Source organism: Schistosoma mansoni, chromosome 4 (assembly GCF_000237925.1).
Source record: "Schistosoma mansoni strain Puerto Rico chromosome 4, complete genome".
NCBI classification, from domain to species: Eukaryota; Metazoa; Platyhelminthes; class Trematoda; order Strigeidida; family Schistosomatidae; genus Schistosoma; species Schistosoma mansoni.
The window spans coordinates 11,940,450-11,954,421 of NC_031498.1; positions in this window are offsets into that span (position 1 = coordinate 11,940,450).

Sequence of the window (13,972 nt, forward strand, 5' to 3'; positions counted from 1 at the left end):
TGAACACATCATTTATCGGCACAAACTTAAATATATAGATCCCGTGTACTACACGATCACTTTTTAAGGAATACGAAATCTCACCAATTCTATACATTTCATTCACTGTGTATTGCAAAAAGCCGGGTTCTAACATTAATTCCTCTAGGCTTGTAGTACTTAGGCAAAACATTAACTGTAAACGGAGTTCATTGCAATAAAAACCTGCACACGTAATCTATGTACTTTATCACATTAAAACTAAACATAAACGTAAAGTCTAAGATATTCCAAACTTACGCTTTCGACTCCCAATCTCGATGTAACATATTTGCATACGCTGCTGCGGGTGTTGCATGAGTAACTCTCGCAGTTGTAACTATTCCGGTGGAAAATCCTGCTTTGGAGGCATACATGATAGAAGATTTCGCCCTTTCTAATTCTTTCAATTCAGTACATTTACAGCACTTCACTGTTCCTGTGATACCAACGGTTTTATGAGGGCTTTTCACACCTTAAAATAATTTAAAATCAGCATAAGATGCAGCAAAAATTACTCATCAATTGGAACGACAGGAAACTAAATTTCTAAGTGAGCGAATTTGTATATATCTCATCACAATAAATTTATTCATCTTTGACAGTATAGTGATCAGCTCACAACGTAGCATATTATACTTCCAACTCAAGTAAAATCAACATTTCTTTGATGTATATCAGTGAACTATGAAAACTGTATTTGATACTCGACCTTCCGAAATCCTAATATGTACACTGCAAAACATGTTCTTTGTTTGAAATGGACTTTGGTTCGATTCTTCGACCGATTAAAATATATTATTAAGAGTATTTAATATTTCGAAAGCTTTAGTCTAGTATATTTTCCATAATTGACAAATATCAAGTGTGAAACATTGTAAAAGAAGTATCTCCATCCACTGGTTAGTTGCCCTAATTTAGCTCATGAATTCACGATCAAGTTCAAAGCTTTTTATCGTAATAGAGTAGACCAAAAAGAGGAGGCGAGTTTTTATCTCCACTGCATTTGGTTTTATCCAGATGATAAAATTATGAGAAACTCTGATCAATATAAGTAGTTGATGGAGTGCGAACTTCATTAGTATATATGGGATAATTAAATACTGATCAGAAACATCAAAATCCATCTGTACCACACCTATATGGATGAGAATGAAATCTTTCAAGTAAGACTAATTATACATTTATTTATTCTCCACATTCCGCCTACATTGTACAGAAGAATTGCAGAAACAATTAAGTAAACGAGGCTGTCTACAGAATAGTAACTCGCAAACAAATTTTCAAGTGTATTTAGTTTCACTAGCTTCAAATATACACATCGTTCTAGGATCATCGGAACGCTCCGACTTTCATCACACAGGACATGTATAGTTGCTTGGTTATTAGTGTATTAAAATATGACAATGTAAATTTACTAAGGCATGAAGTAGTTGTTTCATCAGAAATATTAGTTCACTTTACTACTTACCTGACATAAAGGCAGTCGCCGCAGAACCTGAATCTGTTGTCAGTCTATCTGAGTTGAATGTACGAACAAGTGATGCAACAGGCCAGTTCTCCCATACTAGTTGTACATCACCACCTAAAAGATCCATCTTCTCCGCTTTCAAATATCTTGCTCCAGTAACAGTGCTCAGGCTCATACCATCACCAATAAATAAGATGACATTTTCTGGTCGTTTGAGTAATAAGTGAGATGATGATTGTTCAAATTTATCAAATCTCTCATCTGCTAACCTCTTCCAAGTTCCAGGATCTGCGACATTCAATGATGACGATTTGCACTCAATTTTGTACAGGGATAGTATGACTGCTATGAAAAATAGTAAGGGTTTTGGAGCTGTCGATAAGACATTTGGAAGCATATTTTGTCTTACGAGGTTTACAACTTTTGTTGTTTGATTTTGTTCAATTAAATACTGCCTTACAAACCGAAACTTTCTAAATTTTGTCATGCACTCACTTCTCATTGGTTTGTTTTTGGATTACCTAACAAGTATATGTAAATTGTCGATTTCAACCATTCACATGGCTCGAATTGCATCCATTATTCTAAATTTTAATGGGTTGGTTTAATTGTTGTTGTACTAAACACACTATATTAAATTGTTGATTATCAGTAATATTTTTCTTAGTCTACGTATCAGAGCTAAGTAAATATAGTGTTTATATGAATCAATGATTTCTTTTTATTGATGACTGTTTTGATTTTGAATTGCAAATACAGTACATTCGTTCGTGCTCATCTAATACTTCTTGATTAAATTTCGTTATTCCAGGGATTACTAGTTCATACCATAAATCAAATACTTCTGAATATCACATTGGCGTAGCGATAGAGCCTGTGATGGAATGGTTGGATGTACATTCAGATTTTAATGCTTTTGTGGATTACATGGAGATGTACGCAATCTGGTCTATGAGCAAGGAAGATGACGAAGATTTTATTATTGTTGCCCATTTCCTTACATTCATCGGTGAAGAAGCATACAGCCTTATAAAGACTTTGGCATTTCCAGAAAAGCCGATTTCACTCCCTTATGAATTTCACGAAAACATGTAGGGCCAATGCGGTGTTTGAATGAAATTCGCGACTATTGAGTCAACCTAACTGTATTTCAAGTGTATAAATAGGAAGCAGTTCACTCACGGTAATATTCTGAAATGTGCTAGACTAAAGTGTAGATTATATTCTGAAGGTAGTTACAATACACATGCCAATTCACTGGCGTGATCAGTTTATTAGACTGACTTATGACAGAGAATATCATATTGACAGATATCAGTTCAAATCTATTCACACCAAGAACAACGCTAGATAATTTATGTCCAACTAAGTTAGTTTACTGGTTAAGCAAAATTCTCCAACAAATCACATATTATTAATACATTAACTTCTTATAAAACCTTAATTTAAACCGTTTTTTATATTCTTCCTTGTTACAGCATATAACTGATTCACTGGATAATACGTCATATCTCTATTAAAAGGTTACATTATATTATTTCAAAAGATGATGAATACACTCATTATTTTGAAGCAACGAAGATAAGATTTAGATTTTAATGCTTTTGAGGATTACATGGAGTGCTTTGAAAGCTGGGCTATGACTAAGGAAGATATTGAGGATTTTAATATTTTGGTCCATTTCCTTACATTCATCGGAAAAGTAGCATACAACCTTATGAAGACTTTGGCATTTCCAGACAATCCGATTTCACTCCTTTACGTTATTTTTCATTCTATGGTGTGATGCGGTCTCGTTTGCTTGTATATAAACCAATTATGTCTAAAATGTATAAACCATGCAGTGGAAGATGAGATGGTGTTCTGGATTCAATTGGCAGGGAAAGGGAAGAGGAATCAATAATGACTCAGAGTCGACTATAGGCTGCTCGTACTTCTTATTGCGTCATTAGTTTGGCACGGGACCGAGGTCAAATAAGTCGGTATTATATTGGCGATTTAGTCACGGGATATTTGAAGGGCCAAAGGACATAACAGACTTTTCTGTCTTTCAAAAATCTAGTCAGTTCTACACTAGCCACTGAATTCGAAGATATGAAGGGATTAGTAAATGGATAGCTCCTGACACAAATGCGAAACATTTTAGTGAAAAGAAGCAAATATGAAATTGTTTAGAGGCTGTGTTTTATGCCTAAATACATGAGAAGAAACCATTGACACAATTAAACACAACCGTTTCATTGACCAATCACGTTACTACAACACCGGGAAGACTGTTCTGGTTAGTGTTGTTTGTTTTTAAATAATTTAATCTATTTCAGATAACATAAAAGCTAAACAATATACAGAGTTTTTCATAAATTAAAAGAACCTTCAACTGGATTATAAAAGATCCACAAATATCCAGATTTCCATTCAAACAATGCTGTGCTGGTTGTTCGTATGAAACATCAATAACCATTTTTAATTATGCATAATACTAAAATTTAGACTTGTAGTTATCGCATGAATTAGTGTGCTGTTTGTATGAACTGGTAATGGTTTTTTAATTGGTTACACACTTTACTCATAACTCTAAAATAATACATTCACGTGCCTGTACTAATTTTTCCTGTCTTCAAGAGTTGTTCCATTTGTAACTACAAAAGTATGCACTGGATAGATTCGGGAAATTCTACAACATTAAACATATTCAGTACTACGACAAATTCTAATCACAAATTTCCAAACATAATAGTTCTTTATAGCTATCCAAAATTACATAATAAGTGTCTGAGAAACTAACTGAAAACTTGTTTCTCAATAAAATGTTATGGATGAGTAGTAAGTATTGTAAATCAAATATAACTAATCTGTGAGATTAAAAGCAACAAGCTCTATCTCAAGTCTGTAACATTTCTTTAACTGATGTAAATCATTGAAGTGGAATTAGTACGAACATCATAGTTGGTAATAGCCAAATATTATCATCCACTTCTTCTACTGTCTACATAATATTATCTACCCCCAACTACAGCACTTTGAAAATCTCTTGTCATCTGAATAGATAAACCTAAAAAGCAACACTTCTACTCACGTTTGTTTAACTAAGAACTAATTTGGAGTAAATGGCATGTCAGTTAGTTGTATCTTAATGTTTGTTAATGAATACTACATTCTTTAACCTATATTTCGTTTGAAATATGGTACTTTACAAATATTTCGCATAAGACTTTAATTCCAAGTAAAGAAAAAAAATGAAAAACTACCTACAATAAACTAACAATATGGTAAAAAAATACTTTCACTGAAATTAGTTATATGAAGGATAGTTATCATTTCAGTTACATACACAAATAGTCAATAACAGTATTGATATAATAAAACTTTCCGAAAGATACAACATAATTATAAGTGTGACTCAAAAATTCAGCCTTTATTAATTCTTTGGGTTAGACAGAATCAAAATAATTCACTATATTGTTCAATTTCTGAATAATAGTTAATTAGCATTTCAATCGAGAATGCTACAATCAGTAAGAATTCTTTCAGTTAAATTAGTTATGTTCGCTTTTATTAAGAGTTTGGAACAAAGTTACAGCAGGGTCGCTACTGGCTTCTATTATGAACGATATCTGATAATCTCTCGAGCCACTGTGTTGCACAATCCCTCGAACCCCGACCGCGGAGTCGAGAAAGACCAATAGAAGCCAGTCCTGTACAGCTTTCTTCCATATCACGAAACCTTGTCATACACTTACCACTTCTCCGCTTTTTTCAACCGGTCACAGCATCGGCGAATAATGCACGACGCGGAATTCGCTGAGATGAAATTTATGAAACATGTACAAGTCACCGAAGTTGGTGCTTCATGATTGTGATAATAGCTGAGTTATCTCCGTGTCAAAACACACAATTCTGAATATCTGCATTACCAACATGGAGTTACCAGTGGATGTCGGCAATCCTCCGGAGACAACGATAATCAAATACAGAAAGTCGTCTGACATCCTCAACTTGGAGAGGCCAGGTTTCACAAGCATAGAGCAAAACCGCTCCCACCAACACCTTGTAGATCCAATCTTTAACTGCCAGAATAACATCATCAAGGCACCAAAGAGGGTCTAGATTGACATGTGCTTATCTGGCCTTCACTACACATCAATTGATCTCATCACTCACACCACCACAAGCACTTACACAGCTACCCACATTCATGACCTTCCCGACAACATCAGTCTGCTCACTACCCCGGGTGAGTGCAGTTTTGGTTCCCGCTGGTCTTGTTAAAGTGCTATCCATTTGGATGGTCCTAAGCACATGAGACACCAACGAAAACTGATTTTCAACTGACTGAGTGAAGGTTGCATGAGTTGAGTATCATCGCACAGTAAAATAATGTCATCTGCATACTGGAGGTCGAGAAGTCTTTCCACAAGCGACAGATCTACACCACAATTATCTACATCCATCAGAACGTTATAGATGGCGAGCTGGAAGATGAACGGTGAGATTGGGCAGCCCTACCTATCCCCACTGGTTGAATGGAACAATGAGGGGAGGTGGTTGTATGCTCTCACTCCACCTGAGGTGTTACTATATAGGGCTTTCACAATGTTGATGAACTCCAGCTTAGTGAGACAAAAACACCAAAAATACCAGACGAAGATGTCACAAGGTCACCGGATAAACGCATGTGAAATGAACTTCCCGAAGAGACGAATAGAGAGCAAATTTGTTGTACTACACTAAAGTCTTCAATAAGAGTCTCGGACAGACAAAGGGTATCGATGTTTAGACTTTCTAGAGGCAAAGTGAACCCTATCTGTTGCCCGGTTTGCATTAGTGTGCAGACGTTGTAGGAGGCCAGGTTGAATATGTGCTTTCTCAGTCAGTCAGCTACAACGTAGGACCAGGCACATTTATGCATCGGTCCAAGTTGCCATACCTCGTTAACACAACAAGATCAACACCGGATTCATAGAAGTAATTAATTTAGTGGTGGTAGTATGTAAGGATATAGTACAGGAAGGAAATAGTATAGGAAGAAAGTTATGAAGCAATTTTAATCTCAAGGTTTAAGGGGAAGATAAAGAGTGTATACACCTACGCCATTGTGATCAATTCTGAGCCATGTCACCTAGAGTCTCCAACCATTGGTTACGATAGTCACGCGGACACCAACCAATTAATCTGCATCTACCAACATGGCTCAGACTAGAAGTTTGTGACTTCAATGACTGATGCCACGTTTTAGTATGGCCGCCCCTAACTCTCTTCCAACCATTGCCAATACCAGCCAGCATAGCGCGACTTGGTAATCGGTGTTCAGGCATACGTAACACGTGGCCCAACCATCTCAGTCGATGAAGATTCATCACCTCATCAACTGATTTACCATCTTTACCTAATACCCTGCGTCTAACCTCACTATTACTTACCCGGTTATCCCAGCAGATGCGAGCAATATTTCTAAGGCATCTGTGGTCAAATACCAGTAACCTACGAGTATCTTCTACTCTTAATGGCCATGTTTCACAGCCGTAAAGTAGAACAGAGCGAACTACTGCACAGTATACTCGTCCCTTAATTGATAGACGGATATCTCGTCTTCGCCATAGGTGACGTAAGTTGGCAAAAGCCAAACGAGCTTTTTGAATCCGTGCTGAGATTTCGTCAGACACCAACCCATTAGGGCTGATCAGACTTCCAAGATAAGTGAAGTTGTCCACGCGTTCGACTACTTCACTCCCTATCCTTAGTTCAGGTGTTGACGCAGGCCAGTCCTGGAGTAACAATTTACATTTGGATGGGGAGAAATGCATCCCAAACATCCTGGCATTATTACTCAGTTCCAACAGAAGACTGCATTTTGTCAGCGTCTTCACCAAACAAGACTGTCATCTGCGTATTCTAAGTCGATAAGTGAACCTCCTGGTAGAAGATCAATTCCTGAAAATTCAGCCGACGAGAGTGTTATTTCCAGCAACAGATCTATAATGAAGTTAAACAAAAATGGGGATAATGGACAGCCTTGACGGACACCACTTGAGGTTTTAAAATCATATGACATTTCGCCATAAGCTCTCACTCGACTGGTAGTGTTCGAGTAAAGAGCCTTCACAAGGTTTATGTACTTCTCAGGTATACCTTTCAATGACAGACACTGCCACAGAACCTCTCGGTCTACAAAGTCAAATGCTGCTTTCAAGACAAGGGGCTACGTGCTTAACCATCAAAACTGTCTTGCAAATAACAGTACACTTTACAGTCAACATGTACCAGACGTTTTGGAATAATGCCCCTAGTGGCACCCCTGTTGAAGCATATAGCCCTAGTCATTTCAAACCAAGTGCGGAACATAAACTCGCTTCCCCCGTACAGTTCGCATCAGAAAGCACTCCCACCCTTTCCTCCTGGATAAACTCCCCAAGCATCTTCACTAGCTCATTTGATACATGCCCCAGTAACTCTAGCTATCAAAATACAGAGCTATTGAAAAACACCCAATCCATTACTTCAAACATACACCACTCACGCGAGGGTCATGACATCTTTAATCGAGACACTCCCACTCACTTTAACTTAGTAGGCCACTTGTTTAATATGTGTCTTATCAACGCTAGGTCGGTCTGCAATAAGAAGACTGATTTAGCTCTGTTTGCTTCCATATATCAACCATCACTTATAATGATATCTGAAGCATGGACTAACAGTAATATTTCCGATCTAAGTATATCTCTTGATAACTATCTCCTATATAGAAGCGATAGATTGAAAGGACGAGGCGGAGGATGCCTTATTTATGCTCACTCTAGCTTAAACTCACTACTATGCGATATGCCTGAACTAAACAAACTGAAGGACTCGGTGTGGATTGTTTTAAAGCCATCAAATTCCATTACCTTACTGTTCGGCTGTATCTACCAGCAACCTAACTTGGCAGTAGGTGAAATAGCAGTATTATCAGAGGTATTCACACTAGCATCATCCCTTCCATTCACAGGCAAGCTCATTTGTGGTGACTTCAACATGCCTGGAATTTCTTGGTTTCCAGTCAAAGCTCCGAAACGTTATGAATCATTTATTGAATGTCTAGAACTAGGACAGTGGACTCAATATGTTAGTAGCCCTACCAGACATCAAAATATCTTGGACTAAGTCTTTAACAGTGGCTTTACCCTCAATACTGTGTATATTGGAAAAAAGTTTCCAGGTAGTGATCATAACACTGTCGTATGTAGCCTTAATATAAAAAACACAAACGGTAGACGCAAAAATGTAACCCTTCGTAGAAACTATTGCAAGGTAGATCGGAATAATTTTCACAATTACCTAAGAAGCACTGACTGGGGAACATTCTTTACTGCAAACGATACCGACACACTAACCAATATATTTTATCACAACATCGAAAGTATCATCAACAAAATCGCACCTTCAGAGTACTGGAGACCTAAGTTTTCTAAAGATCTGTATATACCGGTCGGTACACGAAAACGTCTGCAGAGACATTGTACTCGCTTCCACAACTCTAATGACTTCTCCTCTTTAGTAACGATGACAGAAATACTTGTCCAGACAGACGCAATAAGTACACAAAAACAATCGAACAGGAAAAACGTGCTGTCGAACTTAGTAATAACTCCTCAGCACTCACCACACTCTTTCAAAATAAACTTAAACGTTCTAAGTCGAGAGGAAACATATTTATTAAAGACAAACAAGTATACGAACATCCTAAACTTGTTACGGAACTATTTAATGAACACTTTTGTTCCTCATTAACTGATGAAAAACCACTTAATGATTCAGAACTTATCACAACATCTGCCTGTGAGATTACTAACGTAGACTTCAATGTACAGAATATCTCTAAGGCAATTAGTACATTGAAACACTCCTACACTGATGGACCAGATGGTATTTCGGCTAGCATGCTAAAACGTGGAGGCGATGATAAGTGTGTTTTATTACTCAAACTATTTGCGATATCACTCTTTACAGCGCATTACCCTACTGCCTGGAAAACTACACACATCATTCCCAAAATTAAAACAGGACCTGAAGCAAATGTTAAAAATTACCGACCCATAAACATAACTTCAGTGGTGTCTAGAGTGATGGAGAAAGTAGTTAAGGCGGCGTTAGTCCAACATGTAATTACTAATAATCTCATCTCGGTCTCCCAACATGGATTTCTTAGGTCCAGATCATGTGATACATGCCTAGTGGACTACATGAATGATATAACTCTGAAATGAGACAATGAACTCCTTGTATCAGTCATATTTTTAGACTTTAGGAAAGCTTTTGATAAGGTTCCACACAAACGGCTACTAGCCAAACTACGGTCCTTCGGAATCAACAACCCACTCTATTCATGGTTTGTTTCATTCTTAAAGGGACGTAAACAAATGGTAAAGTACAACGACTGTCTCTCATTACCTAGACCAATAACTAGTGGCGTCATCCAGGGAAGTGTATTAGGCCCACTTTTGTTTCTCATGTATATAAACAATATATGTAACATCATAAAATCTGAGAAACCATACTTATATGCTGATGATCTCAAAATAGTATACAGCTATGAGCCTGAGGTTCTAAGTGAAAGTGTACCCCTGATTCAAGATGATCTCAATAACCTAACTATCTGGAGCGAAAAGTGGCAATTACCATTTAACCTCCACAAATGCGGGATCATGCAATTTGGAAAGCACCCCTATGAACCCCAACTTTACTTAAATTAAAGTAAAGTCCAGACACTTAATTCAGTACACGATCTAGGAATTAATTACACAGGAAGCCTAAACTTTAAAGCACACGCCTCCTCTATTATTTCTAAAGCCAGACGTCTAATTGGCTTCATAACGAAAAATTTCTTCACGACAGATGCTAAGCTTACCCTTTACAAAATATGTGTACAACCTTCCCTAGAATACTGCTTTTATCTTCTCTAATATGAATAACACTGACAAAATAAGAGTAGATGTTCAAAGACGCTTTACACGCCAACTGCTAGGAAGTGACACCACTCTTGATTACACAAGTAGATGTAAGCACCTCTCTTTAGAACCTTTATGGCACCGTAGGTTAAGGAACAATCTGATATTTCTCTACAAAGCAATAAATGGACTGTCATTCCTAACCTCCTGCCCAACTATGATCAATGACCCAGCCTATAGACTAAGAAACAATGCATATACACTATTTACCAAAAAACACCAAAAACAAATGCGTTGTAGGTTTTTTACAGTTCGGTATGGTTTATTGTGGAACAGGTTGCTAATACCTATTCGTAACTGTGACACCTTTACCAAATTTAAAAGGCTAATAACCCTGTTACTAAACTCTAAAGAACTTCACCAACTATTCCTTGAACTCCCGTCTACCAATGAGGCACATTATTATGGACCGCCCAATATCTAGACGGGACAAGAATATAACGAACTCCATTGTCGTTAGTATGAATATAGCAAAACTAAAGAAAACATGCTTTATCCTTCCCCACTATTTATTGATTATTAACCATGGCCTTCCGCTCCTAACCCTCATTTTCAGTTTCCGAATCTCTCTAATGGTTAAAACCAAATTATTCTTCCTAAGTGTCATGTCCTTTTTATTTTTCTTATTACAAGTAAAAAGATAACTCACTAATCTTACGGATGCTGACCAACTAAGGCCGATCAAAAGAAGCTCATATGTCATAAATTCTTGTGAGTTGTTCAATGTTTTATTCTTCCTACCCTGAAAATTTTACAATATTCTCTTTCATATCCTCTGGTTTGCTATTAGCCCTTACCATCTCTTAACCACATATAATCTGACTTGTCTCTCCTAACCCTTACCATTAGTTATCTTCATAGTAGTACGATATATTAAATGGATATCTAACCCATAATACAAATGCTATTACCATCTGATTTGCTTGTAACATGGAACTTGTAGACACAGTGTATTCCAAATATGGTCCTTGATTAAAGTAATATTCATACCGACCATAAACGTAAGAGAGCCTAACATCATAAAAGGAGGGAGGGCGGCGTTACTGACCAGCAAACATGATGCTGGGGAGATAACTTCAATCCACCCGTGTCTGTAGGGCAGAACATATTAATTACGGCTCCTTATGTCTAGTGGGATGTCACGAACCAACGGTATTGATGCGAAATTATTCATGCAAAATACCACTTTGAATCATGTTAAAGAAAAGCTGAATTGGTTCCACTTCCTACCGAGTAATCCTAATACAAGCAAACTAGACAATTGGCTAAAAACGAGGCCCACTCTATAACCTATAAAATCTAAAAACAAAAAAAGAGTTCAAACAGCTTCTAAAGTAAAGGGAGACAGTCATTTGTACCGGAATACTGTTTTCCGCACTTTATTTTATAATTACACAATTCCATACTTCCTTCTGAACTACCTTCATTTATACAGTTTCTTATCCACTCATACCTTGCCCACACTTATTTTTTTCAACACGTTAGTATGTTCTCACCTAATAGGTACTTCAGTAACAGACAAATAGACTAAATGGCTATACCTTAACTATTCCTCCATGAATATTGTGTGCTCTGCTTTTCGTCCTTCCTTTTTCAGCCTCCTGCAGATACTCCAACGAAAACAGATATGGTACGGGTGACTTCGTCCTACACTGTTATTAAAGTTTCCGATATTCTAGAGGGATATAAGTTCGAAACTTCTAAAAGCCCCCAGCTTCGCATGTATCTATTCTCGACCATCAGTTGTATGTTGCAACGCTACCTCCATAAAGTGCGCCAAAAGTGATATTGACATGTTCCTTACGAAAACCATTTACACTCATATCTTATGAAATATCAACCCATCTGAGCAATTCTCAACAGCGAAAATTGTAACTTGTTTAACAATTTGATCTTGCCTATAAACCGGCATGCCTTATGTAACAAACTGTTATTTGAGAATAAATTATTATTATTATTATTAAAAACTATCATTTTCGGACGCCGATAAGCGTGTCTGTGCTCTAAAACTTGACGAATGGCGAATATGTGGTCGATACAGCCACGACCAGGTCTGAAGCCAGCCTGATTTTCTCGTGTTTGCAGTTCACGAGTCTTAGTTAGGCGCCCGATAATTATTGAGACTAGTATTTTAGATGCTATGTTAGTCAGACTAATCCCTCTATGGTTATCACAGGATGATTTTGGCCCATTCTTATAATATTGGGACAATCAGAGATTGTGACCAGTCAGATGGGATTACGTCCGTCTCCCAGATTTTAGCCAGAATATTAGTCAACCTAATCGCTAAAATTGGACCACCATATTTAAAGACCTCTGGAGCCAATCCATCTGGACCAGCTGCTCTTCCTCGTTTCAGATTACTTATAGCCTTTTGAACTTCAAGTAGGGTCGGGGGGCCTACTTCAATGTTCCACTCAGGTTTTCTGGGAATAGTGGGTAGTTGTGCAGTAGCTGAAGGCCAGCTAAACTGCTCCTTAAAGTGTTCCGCCCATCGTTCTAAACGTTTGGGTTGAGAGCAGATAAGGGTTCCGTCTTTTTCCGAGATTGTCTCACTTACACTTGACTTCTTAATTCCGGTTTCTTTTATTAGTCTGAATAGTTGCCTGGTGTTGCCTACAGCCGCTGCCTTTTCCATCTCTTTTGCTTTCGTTGCCCACCACTGCTCACGATCGTTCCTTAGACTTTTAGTTAACCTAGATCTAATTTGTTTACGCTCTTCATCGTGTTCAAAGCCTGATGGGATGAGTTTACGCGAATCCATCAGTGAAATAGACTTAGAAGAAATCCATTGGTTTTTTGGAGCCCTATGGTTTAAATCACTAATAGATGTTACTGCTGTTTCCACAGCTGTTTGTATGTTTTTCCAAGCAGCATCTGGGTCAGTCTCGTTTACAGAACTGCCTAGATGTGAACTCAGTTGTTTCTGGAATTCGCATTTGGCTTTCTCGTCCTCCAGTTCAATCCTAATGGGTCTTCTTAGTGTACTTTTCCTGCGTCCATTGAGGCGCAGACAAATGCGCGCTCGTATTAAAGCGTGATCAGAGTCTAAACAAGTATTCCAATACGAGTGACAATCTTCTATTGAGCCTCTCCAACGATGACTGATGACAATATGGTCTATTTGAGTCCATCGTTGGTTTGGTGCAGGTGGTCGCCATGTTAGACGATGTCTCTCCTTATGCTTAAAATTAGTGCTTGCTAAAAATAAACGATTGTCTGAGCACAGTTGCAACAGACGATCACCATTATCGGTTCGTTGAGCCGGAATACTAAAACACCCACCTAAATGTCTTTCTGTTTGATTTAAGCTGCCTACCTGGGTATTAAAGTCACCCGCTACGACTACTATGTCTGAGCGCTTGGCTTTCTGAAGAAGCTCAGAGAGCTTTCTGTAAAAGTCATCTTTCACTTCATCATGGCTGCAGTCAGTGGGAGCGTAGGCAGAAACGACGAAAAGGCAACGACGTGTATCCTTATCCTTCCGAGTTCTTACGGA